We start from the raw sequence: 16,358 nt of genomic DNA, 5'->3' as shown, positions 1-16,358 counted from the left end.
ACCTGTCACAAGCTACGAGCTGCTTGTTCTGTTTCAGCTCCCTGTCTGTAAAATCGTGATACCAGTACATATCTGCTTCATAGTCAACAAATGTTTGCACAACATTTTGAAGTAATATAGTCCTAACAATATTTCATTTCTGTTTTGGAACAAAGTACTCATGACCAGTAGCAGAGATCATCACTGAGGTGCTTCACCTTTGGCCATACAGCCACCCATCAGGGTGCTGAGAGTTTGTTGGGTTTGCTCCATGCAGTACAGAGAGTTTGTAATGGGGCTAGGTTTGAAATCCTGCACTACCAAACTCATGCACTGTGACTGTTAAGAATGCTAACACGGTCCTTCCCAGCTGGTTAGGCTATGTTTCCTGGTGCTCACAGAACCTGAAAACATTTAGTTTCTGAAACTCTTTGTTGCGCTCCTTGCTACACCCTCTCAACGTACCTCTTATTTCTCTGCCCTGTGATTGCAACTCCCCACCCCTCCGTCCTTGGCCCTTCTGAGGCATGTGCTTGACCCCAAGGTGTGAAGGGGGAGAGGGATAGCTCTTGGCTCCATGTGGCCTTTACCAAGAAAATGGGAGCTCCACGTAGGCTGCACCCCTTCCCTGCAGCAAAGAATCATTTTAGATGCTTGTGTAATCTATATATGTAAGTGTGGGCATTGCAAAGAAGACATTCTTTGCTCTATAGCATGGCAAATAATAAAAGATAGCAAATCAAAGTAAAGACTATAATTTCTTAGATTCAGAAATATCCAGCATCTTTTAAAAGGACACGAAAGACAGTATGGGTGGTTAAAAACACAGATGGATCTACCCAAACAAACTCTCTTAAACACTTTATCAGTCCTGACCTTCTCTGAATGACCGCCAGAAATAATAGCTGCACTTAGTGGCCGCCAGTGTATATAATAGCAAAAATACTTTGCATAGTAAAAGCTTTACAACCTTTAGGGGAGAATTTCTTAAAGCTGCAGACCCTTCTCAGGTTATAAAGTTATTTCCTTAGCAGTCTTTTTTGTAGTCTAGAACAACAGGAACATTTTATTTCATCCCGTCCCCTGTCAGTAACCCTTAGTTTGAATGACCATTTGGGATAACTTAATTTCAGAAAAACTCCTGGTGAGGATTGTGCAGCTAGTCCAGGGTTTCTGCAGTACCTTACAAGATATGTGAGTCACACCATGAATATTGGGGCAGGTGGCTTTTGAAAATACTGTTGATGTGCTCCTTCTGACTGTTTTTCTACTGCATGCTTAATTACGTCATCTTGCCTGTTCCTATTTTACTGGTCATGTAGCAGAATTAGTGGCACCCACAGGTCTGACTCTAAGTCAGAATGACACAGTTCTGTGTTCCTTCAAATGGCACAATGATTTGAGTGGAAACTCACTGAAATGGTACTGAGGAAATGAAGGCTATACTGTGCTGCTGCCAACCATTGCACTGCTTCGGAGTTCCCAGTTGCTTCTTTCAGTGTTGCGGTTTGGCAGAGTACCCTGAACCTTGATCTTGATGGTGGGCATGGTGCTGTGCCTTACAAAAAGGTTTATATGCATGTACTTTATTATCTATTTTAATATACCTACACGCAGCCTTTATTATATAGGTTATTTTGTTTCCTCTAAAAAGAATATGACATAATCTGACGTGGTAGATAAGGCCCTGGATAAAGACTTGGGAATCCCGAGTTCTCCTTCTGAACCCGCTGACCCGCTGTGTGATGCATGCCGGAAATGTAGCTCTTCGTTTTCTTTTTTTTCTTTCTTATCTTTTGTTTGGTCTGTCTGGGATCCTAAATGCTCCAGGACAGAGAATGTTTCTTGCTCTGTGTGCGTGCATAGTTATACTTGATACAGCACGGCGATCTAGGAGGTACTGTAAAAGAGAAACTAATAATGAGTCCTTTGACAAAGGCCCCAAGAAAGCGACAGTAAGAAGTGGATTTAAATTCAATACTTGCAGAGGGTTTCATGATTTAAATGGGGATGAAGTCTAAAATGAAACACTCTGGCTTTGAGCTAATAACTGTCTGTCTTGGAACCTTTGGCTTGTCTGACATGAATTTTGTTTATGGGCATCATGGCTGAAACTGAAGGAGTTTACCAGTAATGTGGAAAAAAAAAAAAAAGAAATGAAATATCTTACAGGTCCGGTCTGTGGGCCCAAAGTACCAGAGCAGGAAATTAAAAAGATTTTACAAGGGTTTGATTTCTGCATGTACCCAAAAACCAGCTTAGAAATAAATGATGAGGTTTAGGCTTCAAACAATGAGATGCAGTGGGTTTTTGTGGCTGCCTGTTTAACAAGTCTCCAAGCAATAAATGATTTCACACATTATACAAGTTTCAGAAAGTCACACCTAGTGAAGTGAGATTTATTCAATAAATTGTTATTTATGGGTCTTATATTGCCCAGAGTGTGAAAATTTGCTCCAAAGACGTTGCCATCTTTCAATACACAATGTGATGCTACCAGCAGTAAGGAAGCAATAGTAAGGTTTGGAATGACAAGCCTGTGAGGTAGCCTTGGTTGGTTACCCATGCGTGCAGTTAGTTGTAGTTTTGTTTGTTTGTTTGTTTTTGGTTTTGTCTGTTTTATTTTTGGTTTTCCAATAGGTTGCTTACACTTTTTTTCTGCTTGAAATTGAGTGAATAAATCCCTGCAGCTATTTGCTCACCTTCAAAAATCCATTTGAATCTGCCAGTGACCTTTCAGTAGTCTGCTTTCCATGAATAGTCAAGAAAACAGAGAAATAAAGATAAAAACAGAGAAATCTGGAGGAATAATAAGTCAGAAAAAGGACACTTAAAGGTCCGATTCTTCAAACATATATCAGCTGAAAGCACAGCTGAGATGGTATGTCCCATCCCAGTTCCAATCCTTGTCCCGTCTGGGAGCCCTTATTTATGTTCCTGGTATTCTGCCTGATCAACCCAGCTATGAAAAATCCCACAACTCTGCCAGCTGCAAAGGAAGAGCTGCTCTAGTGCAGTCCTTTGGGGTTTACAAAGCAAGGCAGCAGATGCAAAATCAGGGGGTTCCTGGGCTCGGGGGACATTGGTGTGACTGCAGGCACAAAGGTAGCAACAGAAAATAAATAGGTAACAAACACCGGAGGAAAAATATTTCTTTGCTTGTTTTAGTTTTGTGCTGAGGAGATGACTTTGCAAGCATGTTTGCTGAGGGGCAGGGTATTGAATCATGCCTGTGAGAACAGGCTCATTGACTTTTCCCCTAAATGTGTGGAGAGGGGGAAAGGAAGGACTTGGGCATCTCAGTGTCACTTTGTTATAATCCCATTTTTTTATGAATAAAAAGTGCTGTTGCTGTAATCTGCTATATGGTGAAGGACTCTGAGCATATTTTGCTTATGTTTCACATGTGGGTCCAATCCAAAGCCAGCCAGAGTCAGTGAGAGCATTTGGATGGGGCTTGTCTTTTGCTGTAGACTGAATCACAGAATCACAGAATCATAGAATTTCTAGGTTGGAAGAGACCTCAAGATCATCGAGTCCAACCTCTGACCTAACGCTAACAGTCCCCACTAAACCATATCCCTAAGCTCTACATCTAAACGTCTTTTAAAGACTTCCAGGGATGGTGACTCCACCACTTCCCTGGGCAGCCTGTTCCAGTGTCTAACAACCCTTTCAGTAAAGAAGTTCTTCCTAACATCCAGCCTAAAACTCCCCTGGCACAACTTTAGCCCATTCCCCCTCGTCCTGTCACCAGGCACGTGGGAGAAGAGACCAACCCCCACCTCACTACAGCCTCCTTTAAGGTACCTCTAGAGAGCGATAAGGTCGCCCCTGAACCTCCTTTTCTCCAGGCTGAACAAGCCCAGCTCCTTCAGCCGCTCCTCGTAGGACTTGTTCTCCAGGCCCCTCACCAGCTTCGTCGCCCTTCTCTGGACTCACTCAAGCACCTCGATGTCCTTCTTGTAGCGAGGGGCCCAAAACTGAACACAGTACTCGAGGTGCGGCCTCACCAGAGCCGAGTACAGGGGGACGATCACCTCCCTAGCCCTGCTGGTCACACTGTTTCTGATACAAGCCAGGATGCTGTTGGCCTTCTTGGCCACCTGAGCACATTGCTGGCTCATATTCAGCCGACTATCAACCATCACTCCCAGGTCCTTCTCTGCCTGGCAGCTCTCCAACCACTCATCCCCCAGCCTGTAGCTCTGCTTGGGGTTATTGCGCCCCAGGTGCAGGACCCGGCACTTGGCCTTGTTGAACTTCATGCAGTTGGCCTCAGCCCATCGGTGCAGCCTATCCAGATCCTCCTGCAGAGCCTTCCTACCCTCGAGCAGATCGACACATGCATCTAACTTGGTGTCATCTGCAAACTTACTGAGGGTGCACTCAATGCCCTCGTCCAGATCATCGATGAAGATATTAAAGAGGACCGGCCCCAGCACCGAGCCCTGGGGAACGCCACTAGTGACTGGCCTCCAACTGGACTTGACTCCATTCACCATGACTCTTTGGGCCTGGCTATCCAGCCAGTTTCTAACCCAACGAAGCGTGCGCCAGTCCAAGTCAAGAGCAGCCAGTTTCTTGAGGAGAATGCTGTGGGAAACAGTGTCAAAAGCCTTGCTGAAGTCAAGGCAGACCACATCCACAGCCTTTCCCTCGTCCACCCAGCTTGTCACTTTGTCATGGAAGGAGATCAGGTTCGTCAAGCAGGATCTGCCTTCCATAAACCCATGCTGACTGGGCCTGATCGCCTACTTGCCCTTCAAGTGCCGCATGATGACTCTCAAGAGGATCTGCTCCATGAGCTTCCCTGGCACTGAGGTCAAACTGACAGGCCTATAGTTCCCTGGGTCTGCCCTCCGGCCCTTCTTGTAGATGGGCATCATGTTTGCTAGCCACCAGTCAAGTGGGACCTCCCCCGCTAGCCAGGACTGCTGATAAATGATGGATAGGGGCTTGGCCAGCTCCTCTGCCAGTTCTCTCAGTACCCTTGGGTGGATCCCATCCGGCCCCATCGACTTGTGCACATCCAAGTGCCGTAGCAGGTCACCAACCAGTTCTTCGTGGATGGTGAGGGCCACATCCTGCTCCCCATCCCCTTCCACCAGCTCAGGGTACTGGGTATCCAGAGAACAACCAGTATTGCCGCTGAAGACTGAGGCAAAGAAGGCATTGAGCACCTCCGCCTTTTCCTCATCTCTTGTAACTAAGTTCCCCCGGCATCCAGTAAAGGTTGGAGATTCTCCTTAGTCCTCCTTTTTGTGTTGATGTATTTATAAAAACATTTTTTGTTATCTTTAACGGCAGTAGCCAGATTGAGCTCCAGACGAGCTTTGGCCTTCCTTATTTTGTCCCTGCACAGCCTCACAACATCCTTATAGTCCTCCCTAGTGGCCTGACCACTTTTCCAAGGATTATAAACCCTCTTTTTTCTCCTAAGCTCAAGCCACAATTCTCTGTTGAGCCAGGCTGGTCTTCTTCCCAGCCAGCTCATCTTTGGGCACGTGGGGACAGACCGTTCCTGCACCATTAAGATTTCCCTCTTGAAGAGCGCCCAGCCTTCCTGGACCCCTCTGCCCTTCAGAACCGCCTCCCAAGGAACTCCACCAACTAGTGTCCTGAGCAGCTCAAAGTCAGCCCTCCGAAAGTCCAATACAGCAGTTTACTGGTCCCCTTCCTGGCCTCGCCAAGAATAGAGAACTCCACCATTTCGTGGTCACTCTGCCCAAGACAGCTCCCGACAATCACATCCTCCACCAGTCCTTCTCTGTTTGTGAAGAGAAGGTCTAGCGGGGCACCACCCCTGGTAGGCTCACTAACCAGCTGCATCAGAAAGCTATCTTCCACGCTCTCCAGAAACCTTCTAGACTGCTTTCTCAGGGCTGTGTTGTGCTTCCAGGATATGTCAGGGAAGTTGAAGTCCCCCACAAGAACAAGCGCTGAAGATTTTGCAACTTCTGTCAGCTGCCTGTAGAACTCAATCCAGGAGTATTTTTTCAGTGGAAAGCTTTAGAGGCAAAAGGTGTCTGTTGAGCCCCTGCTCTTGTAAAAGACAAAGTAACTTCTCATTGTCTGTTTTTGTTTGTTTGTTTTAATGAGATACTTCAGCTACTTCTTGGTGATGCAGGAGCATGGGCCTCAGAGAAAATCTCTGCTGACAGGAATGGGTTTTATGCTTCCAAATCATGTAAGTGAACTCAGAGATGTACCCCAAGGCTAAGGTGTGCCGTGCATTTTCTCTGGCAGTGCCAGCTCAGGAAGTCCCCTTCCCTGTTTGTGTTTGTTCCTGCCCCGGGCCGTGCCCTCCTTCACCCAGGAGGCGGTGGTGCCAACCCAGCCACAGTAGGAGTTACTCATTTTGCAGAGCCTCCCCAAGCCAGAACGCCCTCTCAGCGGAGAGCTCTCATGCTAGGACAGTTTTCCTCCCTTAGGGATGACCACAGATGACTTTGTCTTCCCCAGGAGAGCTTTTTCCTTCCCGATTCTCTGCCCCTCGGCCAGCTCACATGCCCTGGCCTATGTGGGTTGACCTGGCGCAATGCAGACAAGCTGCCTGTCACCTGGTGGGCTACGGCCCTGAGCTACCCTTCTCTGCACTGCTTACCCCATAAAGTCAAGAGGCACCCCGGAGGTGGGATGACTTAACAGCTGTTAAGGATAAAAACCACCCTGCCCCTTCCCAAAGTATTTGGGACTGCCGGGAGAAATCTATTCCAGCACAACTGTAGAAAGTTCAGGCAGATCCCAGACCTGACCAAAGGTTATAGGCTCCAGACAGAAACACTGACTAATACAGGACAGAAGCATAAATATGTAAATATTTGTGGGAAGTCATCCCGCAGGCATGTCTTTGTTAACTTTGAGGAGCAAAAAGGGAGCAGAGTGTACTTGTATAAAAGTGCAAAGGCTTTCAGAACAAACGGTGGCATTTTCCTAATCTCATGGACAGAGACAGCTTAGGGCTGTCCTTGCTGTGCTCGAGATGTTCAGGGAGCATTGACACTTGTCCTCGTATTTGAATCTATTGTTTTGGAAACCACGAAGTTATGCTAGAAAGCAGCACGCTTAGCAGTTACAAGGCTGGTCCCAGTCTCTACGTACCTACCTAGAAAAACAATATTAGGGATTCTTTTCATCCAGCAGAGAAAATCAGAGTATGATCTTTTAGCCCAAGTTAGCACATACAAATTCAAACAGGAGGTAAGTGGCAACATTTTGGTAGTAAGAGTAAACTATTATTTTTCAGCCCTGTAGCAAGGTCAGGTGGAAAAGCAACGCTAGCTACAATGTTGTGCAGCTTAATACCGTAGACTCTAATCCCCTACTTCCTTTATTATTATTTATTAATAGAATCAGGGTATAATTCTCACAAACTAATCATGGTAGTTGGTAATGAAGCCTGGCCAGGCTCACCTGCTTCCTGCTTGTCACCACGAATCTGCCACATCATAAAACTCCTAAGATCTGCCAACCTGCAGCTTGAAAGGTAAAAATGTTGGGATGGAGAGGGAGTGTGCTCGGTACACAGGTGGTGATCTCTGGCCAGGAATAAATATTTCCTTTACTTTCCCCTGTCACAAAAACCTCCACAAAAAACTGCGAGGTCGATTTGACAGCAAATGCATGCCAGAAAGCAATTTTTGAGGTATACTTTACAGTGTTCAGTCTTTAACTGATCTATAGCACTTCTGAGGAGAGGCTGCAGTCTTCTCTTGGTCACAGCTTGCACAGCCCTTTATTGAGCCAAAAGTTCATCTCTTTGTCTCAAGGAAAACTTTTTTTCCCCATCATCATCTGTGCACCGAAGATGTTTAGAGATTTAATCTACCATACTTGCTGAAATGTGTAATAGCTTGCAGGTCTTCTGTCTTCCTTCCTATCAAATAAAGCTGTAATCTTCCTTGAGCAGGATGTTTGCATGCAGCCCAGACCTGCAAGATGCTAAGTGCCTCATCTTACCATCTGAATGCGAGAATCGAAAGTGTTCAATGTGATGTGAAATTGGTAGCTTAAGGTAACTAGCAGAGGTGTCTCTTCAGATTTTGAGAGAGAAATTTTGCACTTTATTCTGCTTTCTCAAGACAAACTTATAAATTGTACCATTTGGAGTGGTACCAATCTAGCATTGAGATACTGTGATGACTGATGCCAGCAGGGAAACAGTACATTGACAGTATTTCAATGAATTTTCTCAGGAAATGTGTCAGGTAGAAGAGACAGCCTGAGAAAGAAAATGAACTTTCTAAGTCCCTGTTTTGTTTAAGATTACACAGTCCCATAGAAAAGCAATGTAATAATGACCTTTTAAATATGCAATAAGCTTTGCTGGTGTTTTTTAATATGCCATATCACTGGAAGGGTATAATAAGCTCGTATAATGTTCCTTTTCCTCCTTTCCTCCTGCCTTTTCCATCTTTCCAGTAATATTTACTCAGGTCACCTTTGGCTTTGGCTAAAGCTCTACTGTGGGAAAACATCATCATTTTCTCACTTCTCGTTTGTGCAACAAAATTCTTTCCCTCTTCCACTTCCCCACGAAAGAGAATGGCATAAAATTCTCTTCTGGATTGTTTATTGGTGTAATAACTGTATGTCAATAAGTTGCAACTGTTTCCCAACTTGTTCTTTAGCTCCCAGTAAGGGGATTTAGACAGATTCTTTGTTTATGGCTTTTGAATAAAAAGGATTAGGGTTGTTGGGATTGTTCTTCTCCTCCTTTGTCACCATCTAGAAAAATTCTCCATCCTGCTTTACAGCTGTCATGCTGTTCATAGTGAAGTGATTGCCTGTGAATCTGAAACCAACAGCATGAATGTTAACAATGACTGGTGGGAATGAAGGGTCCTGGTGTAAAGCACAAGCAGTAGCTGACACTCCTCTGGAGCACCTGGCCCGAACACTTTCATTATGGCCTTATGCTAAGAAACTGTCCTGCAGGAAGGGTCTAGGTAACTAGGGCATGAAGGATAACTTTCTCCTTTGAAATGTTGGTTGTTCTTTTAACCACCTGACAGAGCTTGGGCAAGTAAGCGGTCAATGTGTCCGATTAATGATTTCTTGCCAAAAATCTGTTTCTGCAAAACAGAAAGAAAGTTTCCTGTATAGTCCAAACCAATCCTGTACTTGTTTGTTCTTGGGCAGCATCCTCTAATGAGGAATGTAATTATAAAACGTTGGAAATCTAAATTAATTTAACTGATTAACAAATCCAGTGGCAGATTAACAAATCTGTTTAGCTAGGAGACATCTTCCTTGGCTGTTCCTCCCATCACCTCCTGGCTGCTCTACGGCACTGTAATGTACCTGCTTATTCCTTAGGCTGTTGACAATAAATCACAGTTGGGCACAGGAGCTCTACTCTGAACCATGGGCTGCCATGAGCATCACAGACACGGACTTTGTTCAATTTGTTGTCATCTTAGGAAATACTAAAATTTGAATAATAATGCTCTTAGAATGTATTTCGAACACCTGAAGTTCTATGATATTCTCTGTTCTGATTAGATGGGATATTTGCCATAAGAAAAAAAAAAAAGGCTTTTCTGTGTATGTGCTTATGAACAAACTTTCATGGGTGAGCAATGAAAGGACAGGCAAGCAGTAGCATGGACCCTCGCTCTTTCTGTGCCACATTGCCTCATGCACTTGCAAAGTGAGGCTGCTGGTGCAACTACAATAGGATAACACATGATAGGGGAGGATGTTAAAAACTTACACCAAAGGAGACGTGGTCAGAGAATAGTTTATGGATGAAGATGTTGTCCACTCATTTTTCTATAAAATACGGTGAGGAGGGACCAGGAACGGACAACGCCCACAGAGGATGACACAAACCTTCAGATGGATTTCTGGCATGAATTGTACCCGTTGACACAGCGGTGTGGCAAGTTCTGTCTCCACAAGATAAAGCCAGAGAAAATAAGTCCAAAAAGTGGTTTGTGACCACTGTGTTTATGATAAAAATTGCCTCCCTGGTATCCTCAGTAGCATGGAGGACTCGGTGTTCGAGCTCTCCGCAACTCCTTGGAATCTGTCCCAGAATTACCTGTACTGCTGGCATCCCACTGATAAGGACACAGCACTGCTCTTTAGCCAGACAGGTGAGGCCATATTATGATTCCTCTAGGAGAATTTTACAGGCTCATCTTTTCTCAGTCTGCATCACACTAGATAACACCTGAAGTGTGACTCATCTAGCAAAACAAGGTTCGGGTTTGGCTCGTTTTCATGGGGAAGAAAATGCCATATGAGGGGCATGAGGGTTAAGTAGCTCCACTCTCTGAGTTGTAAGCACAGTTAAAAGAATTCCGTGAAGGAGGATAACAGATAATTGGCTGATGTGATGTAGAAAATATGCGTTTCCTACTCGATTTGTGTCCCCTCTCCCTGCCAGTGTTATCACTCTGGCCTTGTTTGCACTCAGTGAGATATCACAAAGCTGGCTTGCAGAAAACACGTCAGCACTCAAATTAGGGGAGCCACTGTGACCTGAGTCTGCCTTTCTTTCACATGTGGTAAATGCACAGTTAGACTCCAACTTCTGCATCAGGCTGCCGCCGCCACATGCAAGAAGCCTGGCTTGGAAAGCAAGGAAGCGTCCATGAGGCTGATGGGCTGATGGGCACAGTGCACTAGCAGTGCTGCTGGTTTGCTGAATCAGTCTCATCCTGGGAAATGCTCAGCTCCTGGATAACATTTTTCCTTTGTTACACTCCTCTGATAAGTGAAGGATTTTGGCCTGCTTCTTGGGCTGAGTTGTTAGCTCACTGCTGATACTGGGTAGGACGTGGTACAGTTCTGCTGTATTCAACAGAGAGGGGAGATCTCTCATTTCCTATTTTTAGAGAGTTCTTTATGCTGTTGCATGCAACAACTGCAGCAGTATTTGTTGAAGTATGGGTAGTGATTAGATATAAAATGTTCAAACCTGGCTGCTGAGTTGGGGCTGGACAGAATTATGGTGAATATAGAGGCAAGAAGCAAATAAGTGTAGCAATTACTAAGGAATATTCTCTCTCTCTCCTTTTTTTTTTTTTTTTTCTTTTCATGGCAGCCAGGCCTTTATTTTTAGTTTGCTTTTAAGTAGATCCTCAGCAGAGAAACATTACATCACAGTGTAGATTGAATCTGAAATTAAGCCGGAAAAGGAAGTAAACATTATAAAATGGCAATGATTTCCGTAATTATTGCCTTTCATTCAAGCACGGGTATAATGGCTGAACTTGCAGAGACTGCCAGCCTCTCTGTACAGTCCTTTCTAATAGGATCTGCGACCGGACAAAAAATTGTAATAAATTCTGGCTGCTGTAAACGGCTGAGTTTACTGCAGTGCTCTTTATGCTGTCTTAGACAGAGGAGAGACGGCTTTTCTCTTGTGTCCCAGGAGAGGTGGAGGGCAGGGATGCCTGTATCTGGCAGAGTCCAAATCAGAAGCTGCCTGGGAGCAGAGTTTCCCATGAGCATGGGGCCGTACCAGGGAGGTGAGAAGTGCCCTGGCTGCAGCAGGAGAGTCCTTGTCCCCATGTGCCCCTGTGGGGATGGGCCCTTTGTAAGGGGGTTCTGCCATGGGGAATTCGCTGTTGGGGAGAGAATCTAACAATGTAATTAAAAGTAAACTAAGGCATTAAGAGTTAATAAATGTATTAATGGTATATTAAAATTAAAAATAATTAATACATTCAAAAATTACAGTGTCTCTTTCCAAATTACCTTATAAAGGCTTGAAGGGATTCTCTGTAGTTTGTTCTTACCCCCGAAGGGCATCTAAACAAACTGAAAAGGATTCAGATTTCAGATGCCGAAACATGCCTTGCTGACAAAGAGCAGCTAACTTTACAGCTTTTCACACAGCACTCCTTCCACAGCAGGCAGGGTACTCATGGCTCAAAAGAGGCTGTCGTGTCTTGTGCGTGCACTTGTGGGCTGATCTGGTGAGAACAGAAGTGGAAAAAGGAAAGGTCTTTTAGGTGTCATTTCAGCTTGACAAAAATGAATTAAGGCCGAAATTGTGCTGAAGTACTTCTCTGAATCAAAGCCTAGAACAGTATTTTGCCTGTTCCCTTATGCTTGAGATTTAATTGGTGAAGTGAGACATGAACTAACCGTAATTCCTGCTATTCGGTAATCATTAGAAATGATTTTTCTATCAGTGTCCAGGTAGGTTACTGTGTCAGAATTAATTTGCATTTGTTTCAAACAGCAATAAGCTACGCACAAATTCTGGTGTTCATTTTGATTGTAATCTTCTGTCTTGCACTTATAGATCTATTTAATCATTGTAGAGGAAACTTATCTTTTCAGTTTGCAGATTTTTCCTGATAGAAACCATGCATTTGTTTGTGTTTGCTTATCAGCAGCTTGCGTGTAGTGAGGGGGCGTGGTACAAAACCCGCTGAAGTGTAAGAATGCTGATAATTACTGATTTGCATCCGTACCTGCATCTGAAAGCAGTCCTATGAATAGGCAGACCTCCCAGAGCCTTGGTTAATTGCAGACCTTATGCACTAACACACAGAGGTATCCTTTGATCCGTAATCAGCAGAGAGGTTACCCAGGGCAGCTTCGCTTCTCCAACATCTCCAGTTCAGCTTCGCTTCAGTATTGAGTTACGAGCACTAAGGTATTTATTGCTTCACGTTCTTCCCGGTGAGGAGGTTGTCCTGTATACTTCCTGCAGCCATCATCTGTCATGCTCCCCCCGCCCTTTCTGCATCTGATGCTGCACCTCTGAGCGTGGCTGTTGTTCATGCGTGCCTGTGTTTGCACGTTCCCTGACTCGGGGCCTTTTCTCCTGGTCGCAGCCGTGCAGTCCGATTGCTCCATCACCCTGCTCTCTTTTCCTGTAGCAACAATGACTCACATGATTTTGTTTTGAAATCTTCACGGGGTAGGTCTTCTTGCTAAAAAGCTGCAAAAACATGTCATTTATTTGGTTTGAGTCAAAAGAGAGGAATTCCAGGATTTTTTTTTCCCTATTTAAACAGCCTGGAGTGGTAAATGAGAAACAATCAGCAATAACTTTGCATAGGTAGAAAAGCCAGCATGTTTGAGAATTTCACAGAATTGGAAATGTCCTGCCTCATTGTATCAAGGACTCGTTCTTAAATTCCCATTTTATTCCTCCCTGGCCTATCTGGGTGTAGTTGGTGGTATTTTCATGTATGTCTTGTCCATGATGCTGTTACTTGGTCTTACCCACCTGAATGAAACTGCTGCTATTATTTAGTCTTACCCACTGAGAGAAATGTTTATTTTTTCAGTGTTTAGGTATGTGTTGTTTCTGGTGCAGTGCAGTTCTGACCCAAATGCCAGCCTGTGCAGCAACCGGCATCCGCCCCCGACACACACACTCCATTTCTCATCCAAACTTCAGCAGTCTGCCACAATTTTCACTGCCATTTTCCCGTTACTTGGTGCCTTTCCAAGTTTCTGCTTTCTCCTTCCCCTCTGCCTCTGCAGTTTGTGTGTGGTGAAGAAGGAGGCTGGCCAAATTCTCAGCCTTGTAGTTTCTTCCCAGAACCCTTTACAGTCCTCTGCAAATCTCTCAGACCATTTCATCTCGCAGAGCTGTTGCAGACTTCTCCCTCTCTCTCAGAGACTGGATGGAAGTAACCCAAGATCTGGGGAGGTGTTGAAGGGTGCAGCAGAAAAGTGCCAGGCAGCCGGTCCTGCTACAGAGTTCATCCATGGCACAAGGACAGCAGCTACCACAGGAAAGCACTGCTGTGGCCTGTGATCAGCCCCGTGGGGGTGTAATACCCACCTGAGTCAAGGTATCACACCGGGGAAGGTCAGAGTCTCCAGACTCCAACCACGAGTGGGAGGAAGCCCTCCCAGGCAGGCGAGGGGATGTGGGTCAGGAAGGTGAGGCGGGCACTGAGCAGTTGTAGGTTGGAGCACGTACACGTTCAAACAGCAGCTGAAGGCGTTCAGCAGATGTGGACAGAGTAGCATAATTAAGTCAGCAGGAAGAAATGAGAAACATGAAAAGGTTGTGGAAAAGTAAACACAGGCAGTGGAAAGACTTCTTTGTGAATTTACATTTTTGGCTTCATTTCTCCATCCAAGGAAACAGCAGGACCAGTCCTGTGCGTGGTCCAGCGCATCCGCCTAGAGCTGGCACCAGCCCTGGGGTGACAGACCTGCTGTGTGGCTTGGACCTACATGTAAGGGTGGTCCTCCCTCCCCTCCTGGCAGATTGAGCTTGTCCATTCCTTGGGAGAGGAGAAGGAGGAGGCAGGTGTCTTTTCCCCTCTTTTCAATGTAAGTGCCAAAATGACAGTGGGGAGGCAAGAGGGTAGCGAGGCAGGGAGCAGGAGGCCTGCCAGTACATGGTTGTCCGCACAGGAGGCACAATCGTGGATTTAGGAGGTTCTCAGGTGTGAGACTCCCTCTCTGAGAAACTGTAGGTGGAGGGAGGAGTGAGAAGGAATACAAGTTTTGGCTGTTAGTAGGAAGAAAAGGCAGTTGTCGAGTGTATCTGTGCAATATTACCAACGTGAGTGGTGTGTGTAACCAAATATGACTAATGTTTTGTGGGAGCTGAGGACTTGCAGCACACACAGAGTGATGGTCTTCTGACACAGACACATCCAGAACTGGCATCTGCATGGGCAGTACTCCCTGCAGCCAGGACAGTGGCCGTTCACTGTTCAACAGCACAGCACGTGCTTCTGAGAACCCAGTGATTGTGCTATGCTAGATATCAATGATTAGTTTTTAATGTAGGCTAGATTTGGGGTAATTTGTTGGTGAAGTGAGCTGGAAATTGATAGCAGACATCAGCCTCTCTATGGAGTAGTAAATGTGCTTGATCTCCTTCTCTGCTGTTCTCCAAGGTATAGCCTAGTGTCTGCCAGTACCAAATTCAGCATTCCCAGAATTACACACTTTTTTCACTGAGAGGCAGTGGGTATATTGAGAAGTAGGTATATCCTACAGCCTTAGGGATAGAAATGCTCCGACAGCTACTACTTAAAGAAGCAGTATCACTTTGTGTGCCAAAATCTCTATCATTTTGGTCCTAAAACCAAATTATGGCAATTTAGCTCATTTCTGTGCACAGGATGAGCTGTAACAAGTGTTTGTGCTGCAGTCTGTGCCATGAGAGTGGCAGGATCGGTTCGATTACCATTCTTCTATTAAGAGATAAAGTTGAATCATGTGAATTTGCTTTTGATGTGGGCATTAACCCTGCAGTCCTACAGTTCAGCTGAGTCATGGCAGTATCTGAAATTCTTGTACCGCGTCTCTTTGTCTGACCTTAGCGTCTCTACATGCAACAAGGAAAAGTTTCTATGTGCTACCATGGGAAAAGGATTTGGAAAACAAGCTACCCCAGTGGAAGAAATCAGCTTTGAGGAGGAAAGATGCAGTGTCATTTCTTGCCTATAAAGTGCTGAAAGACCTTTTCCTAAAAAGTTTCTTTGATGATGATGTAGCCTTTCCACTTTCGGAAAGATTCATCAAGTTGTGTAGTTGTAAACGTAAAGGGAAAGTGTCTCTTGTTTCCTGTAATTATTGATAGGCTTATAGAGAAAATGTCAGATTTTTTTCTTTATCAAGAACGTATTAATAAGATAGTTATTACTTAGTACTTAGTGTTAGTACTTTCACAGCAAGAAGGTCATGGTGGTTTTTTTCCTAATCTAATTAACAAGAAGGACAGCAAGAGCCCAAACCTGGGCAAATTCCAAATAAGATTAAGCATAACATTTTTAAGTAGAAGTGGTGAATCACCTGTGTTTTGAAAGCAGTTGGAACTGGCTATTTTCTCTAGAAATTGTTCACTGGTTTTGCAAGCCCCACGCCAGCCTGGTGCTGGCACCCCGGCACGGCTGGCCCTGTGCTGCAGCGACCGCAGCGCTTCCCCTCTGAAGCATGTGGGGCTTTCTGCTCCTTGTTAGCACATGACTCACGCAACCGTTTAGTTTCTTGTGCCCATGGATAAAATTACCTGCACGTAGGTAATAACCGCAGCCTTTTCCAGTGGAACGACAGCTAAAACATTATGCAGAGGTCCTGTAAAAATGCATGAACCAGATGAAGAAGCCTACTCTCAAGACCTGCTCTCTGTAAGGTCAAAACTACCCAGGACTGTCACAAGAGAAAGTATTCTGAAAATGTTCTGTGAATTTTCCGTTGCTTTATTTTGCTTTATTTCACACACCTTAAAGGAAATAAACCATCTGATTTACTTCACGTTTCTCATCAACAAGAACATTCGGGACAGCATGTGGGTTGCACAACTTGAAAGGAAAAAGAGGACTTGTTTTCCTAGGGTAGGACTTTCTTCTTCTAATTTACAAAATATGCTTCTTATGAATAATAATACCCTTTCGAAAGGATTTGAATTGTATTTTAGAGATTTAAATTGT

General features: G+C 44.8%; 1 protein-coding gene across 10 annotated transcripts in view; it reads left to right on the top strand.

Moving 5' to 3' along the window:
• The window catches only part of DENND2B (DENN domain containing 2B), a 155,082-nt gene that overhangs the window by 131,229 nt on the left and 7,495 nt on the right, over window positions 1-16,358 (top strand). The window lies entirely within an intron of this gene.

Source organism: Anas platyrhynchos, chromosome 5 (genome assembly GCF_047663525.1).
Source record: "Anas platyrhynchos isolate ZD024472 breed Pekin duck chromosome 5, IASCAAS_PekinDuck_T2T, whole genome shotgun sequence".
In the NCBI taxonomy this organism is placed as follows: Eukaryota; Metazoa; Chordata; class Aves; order Anseriformes; family Anatidae; genus Anas; species Anas platyrhynchos.
This window is presented reverse-complemented; position numbering and strand designations above follow the sequence as displayed.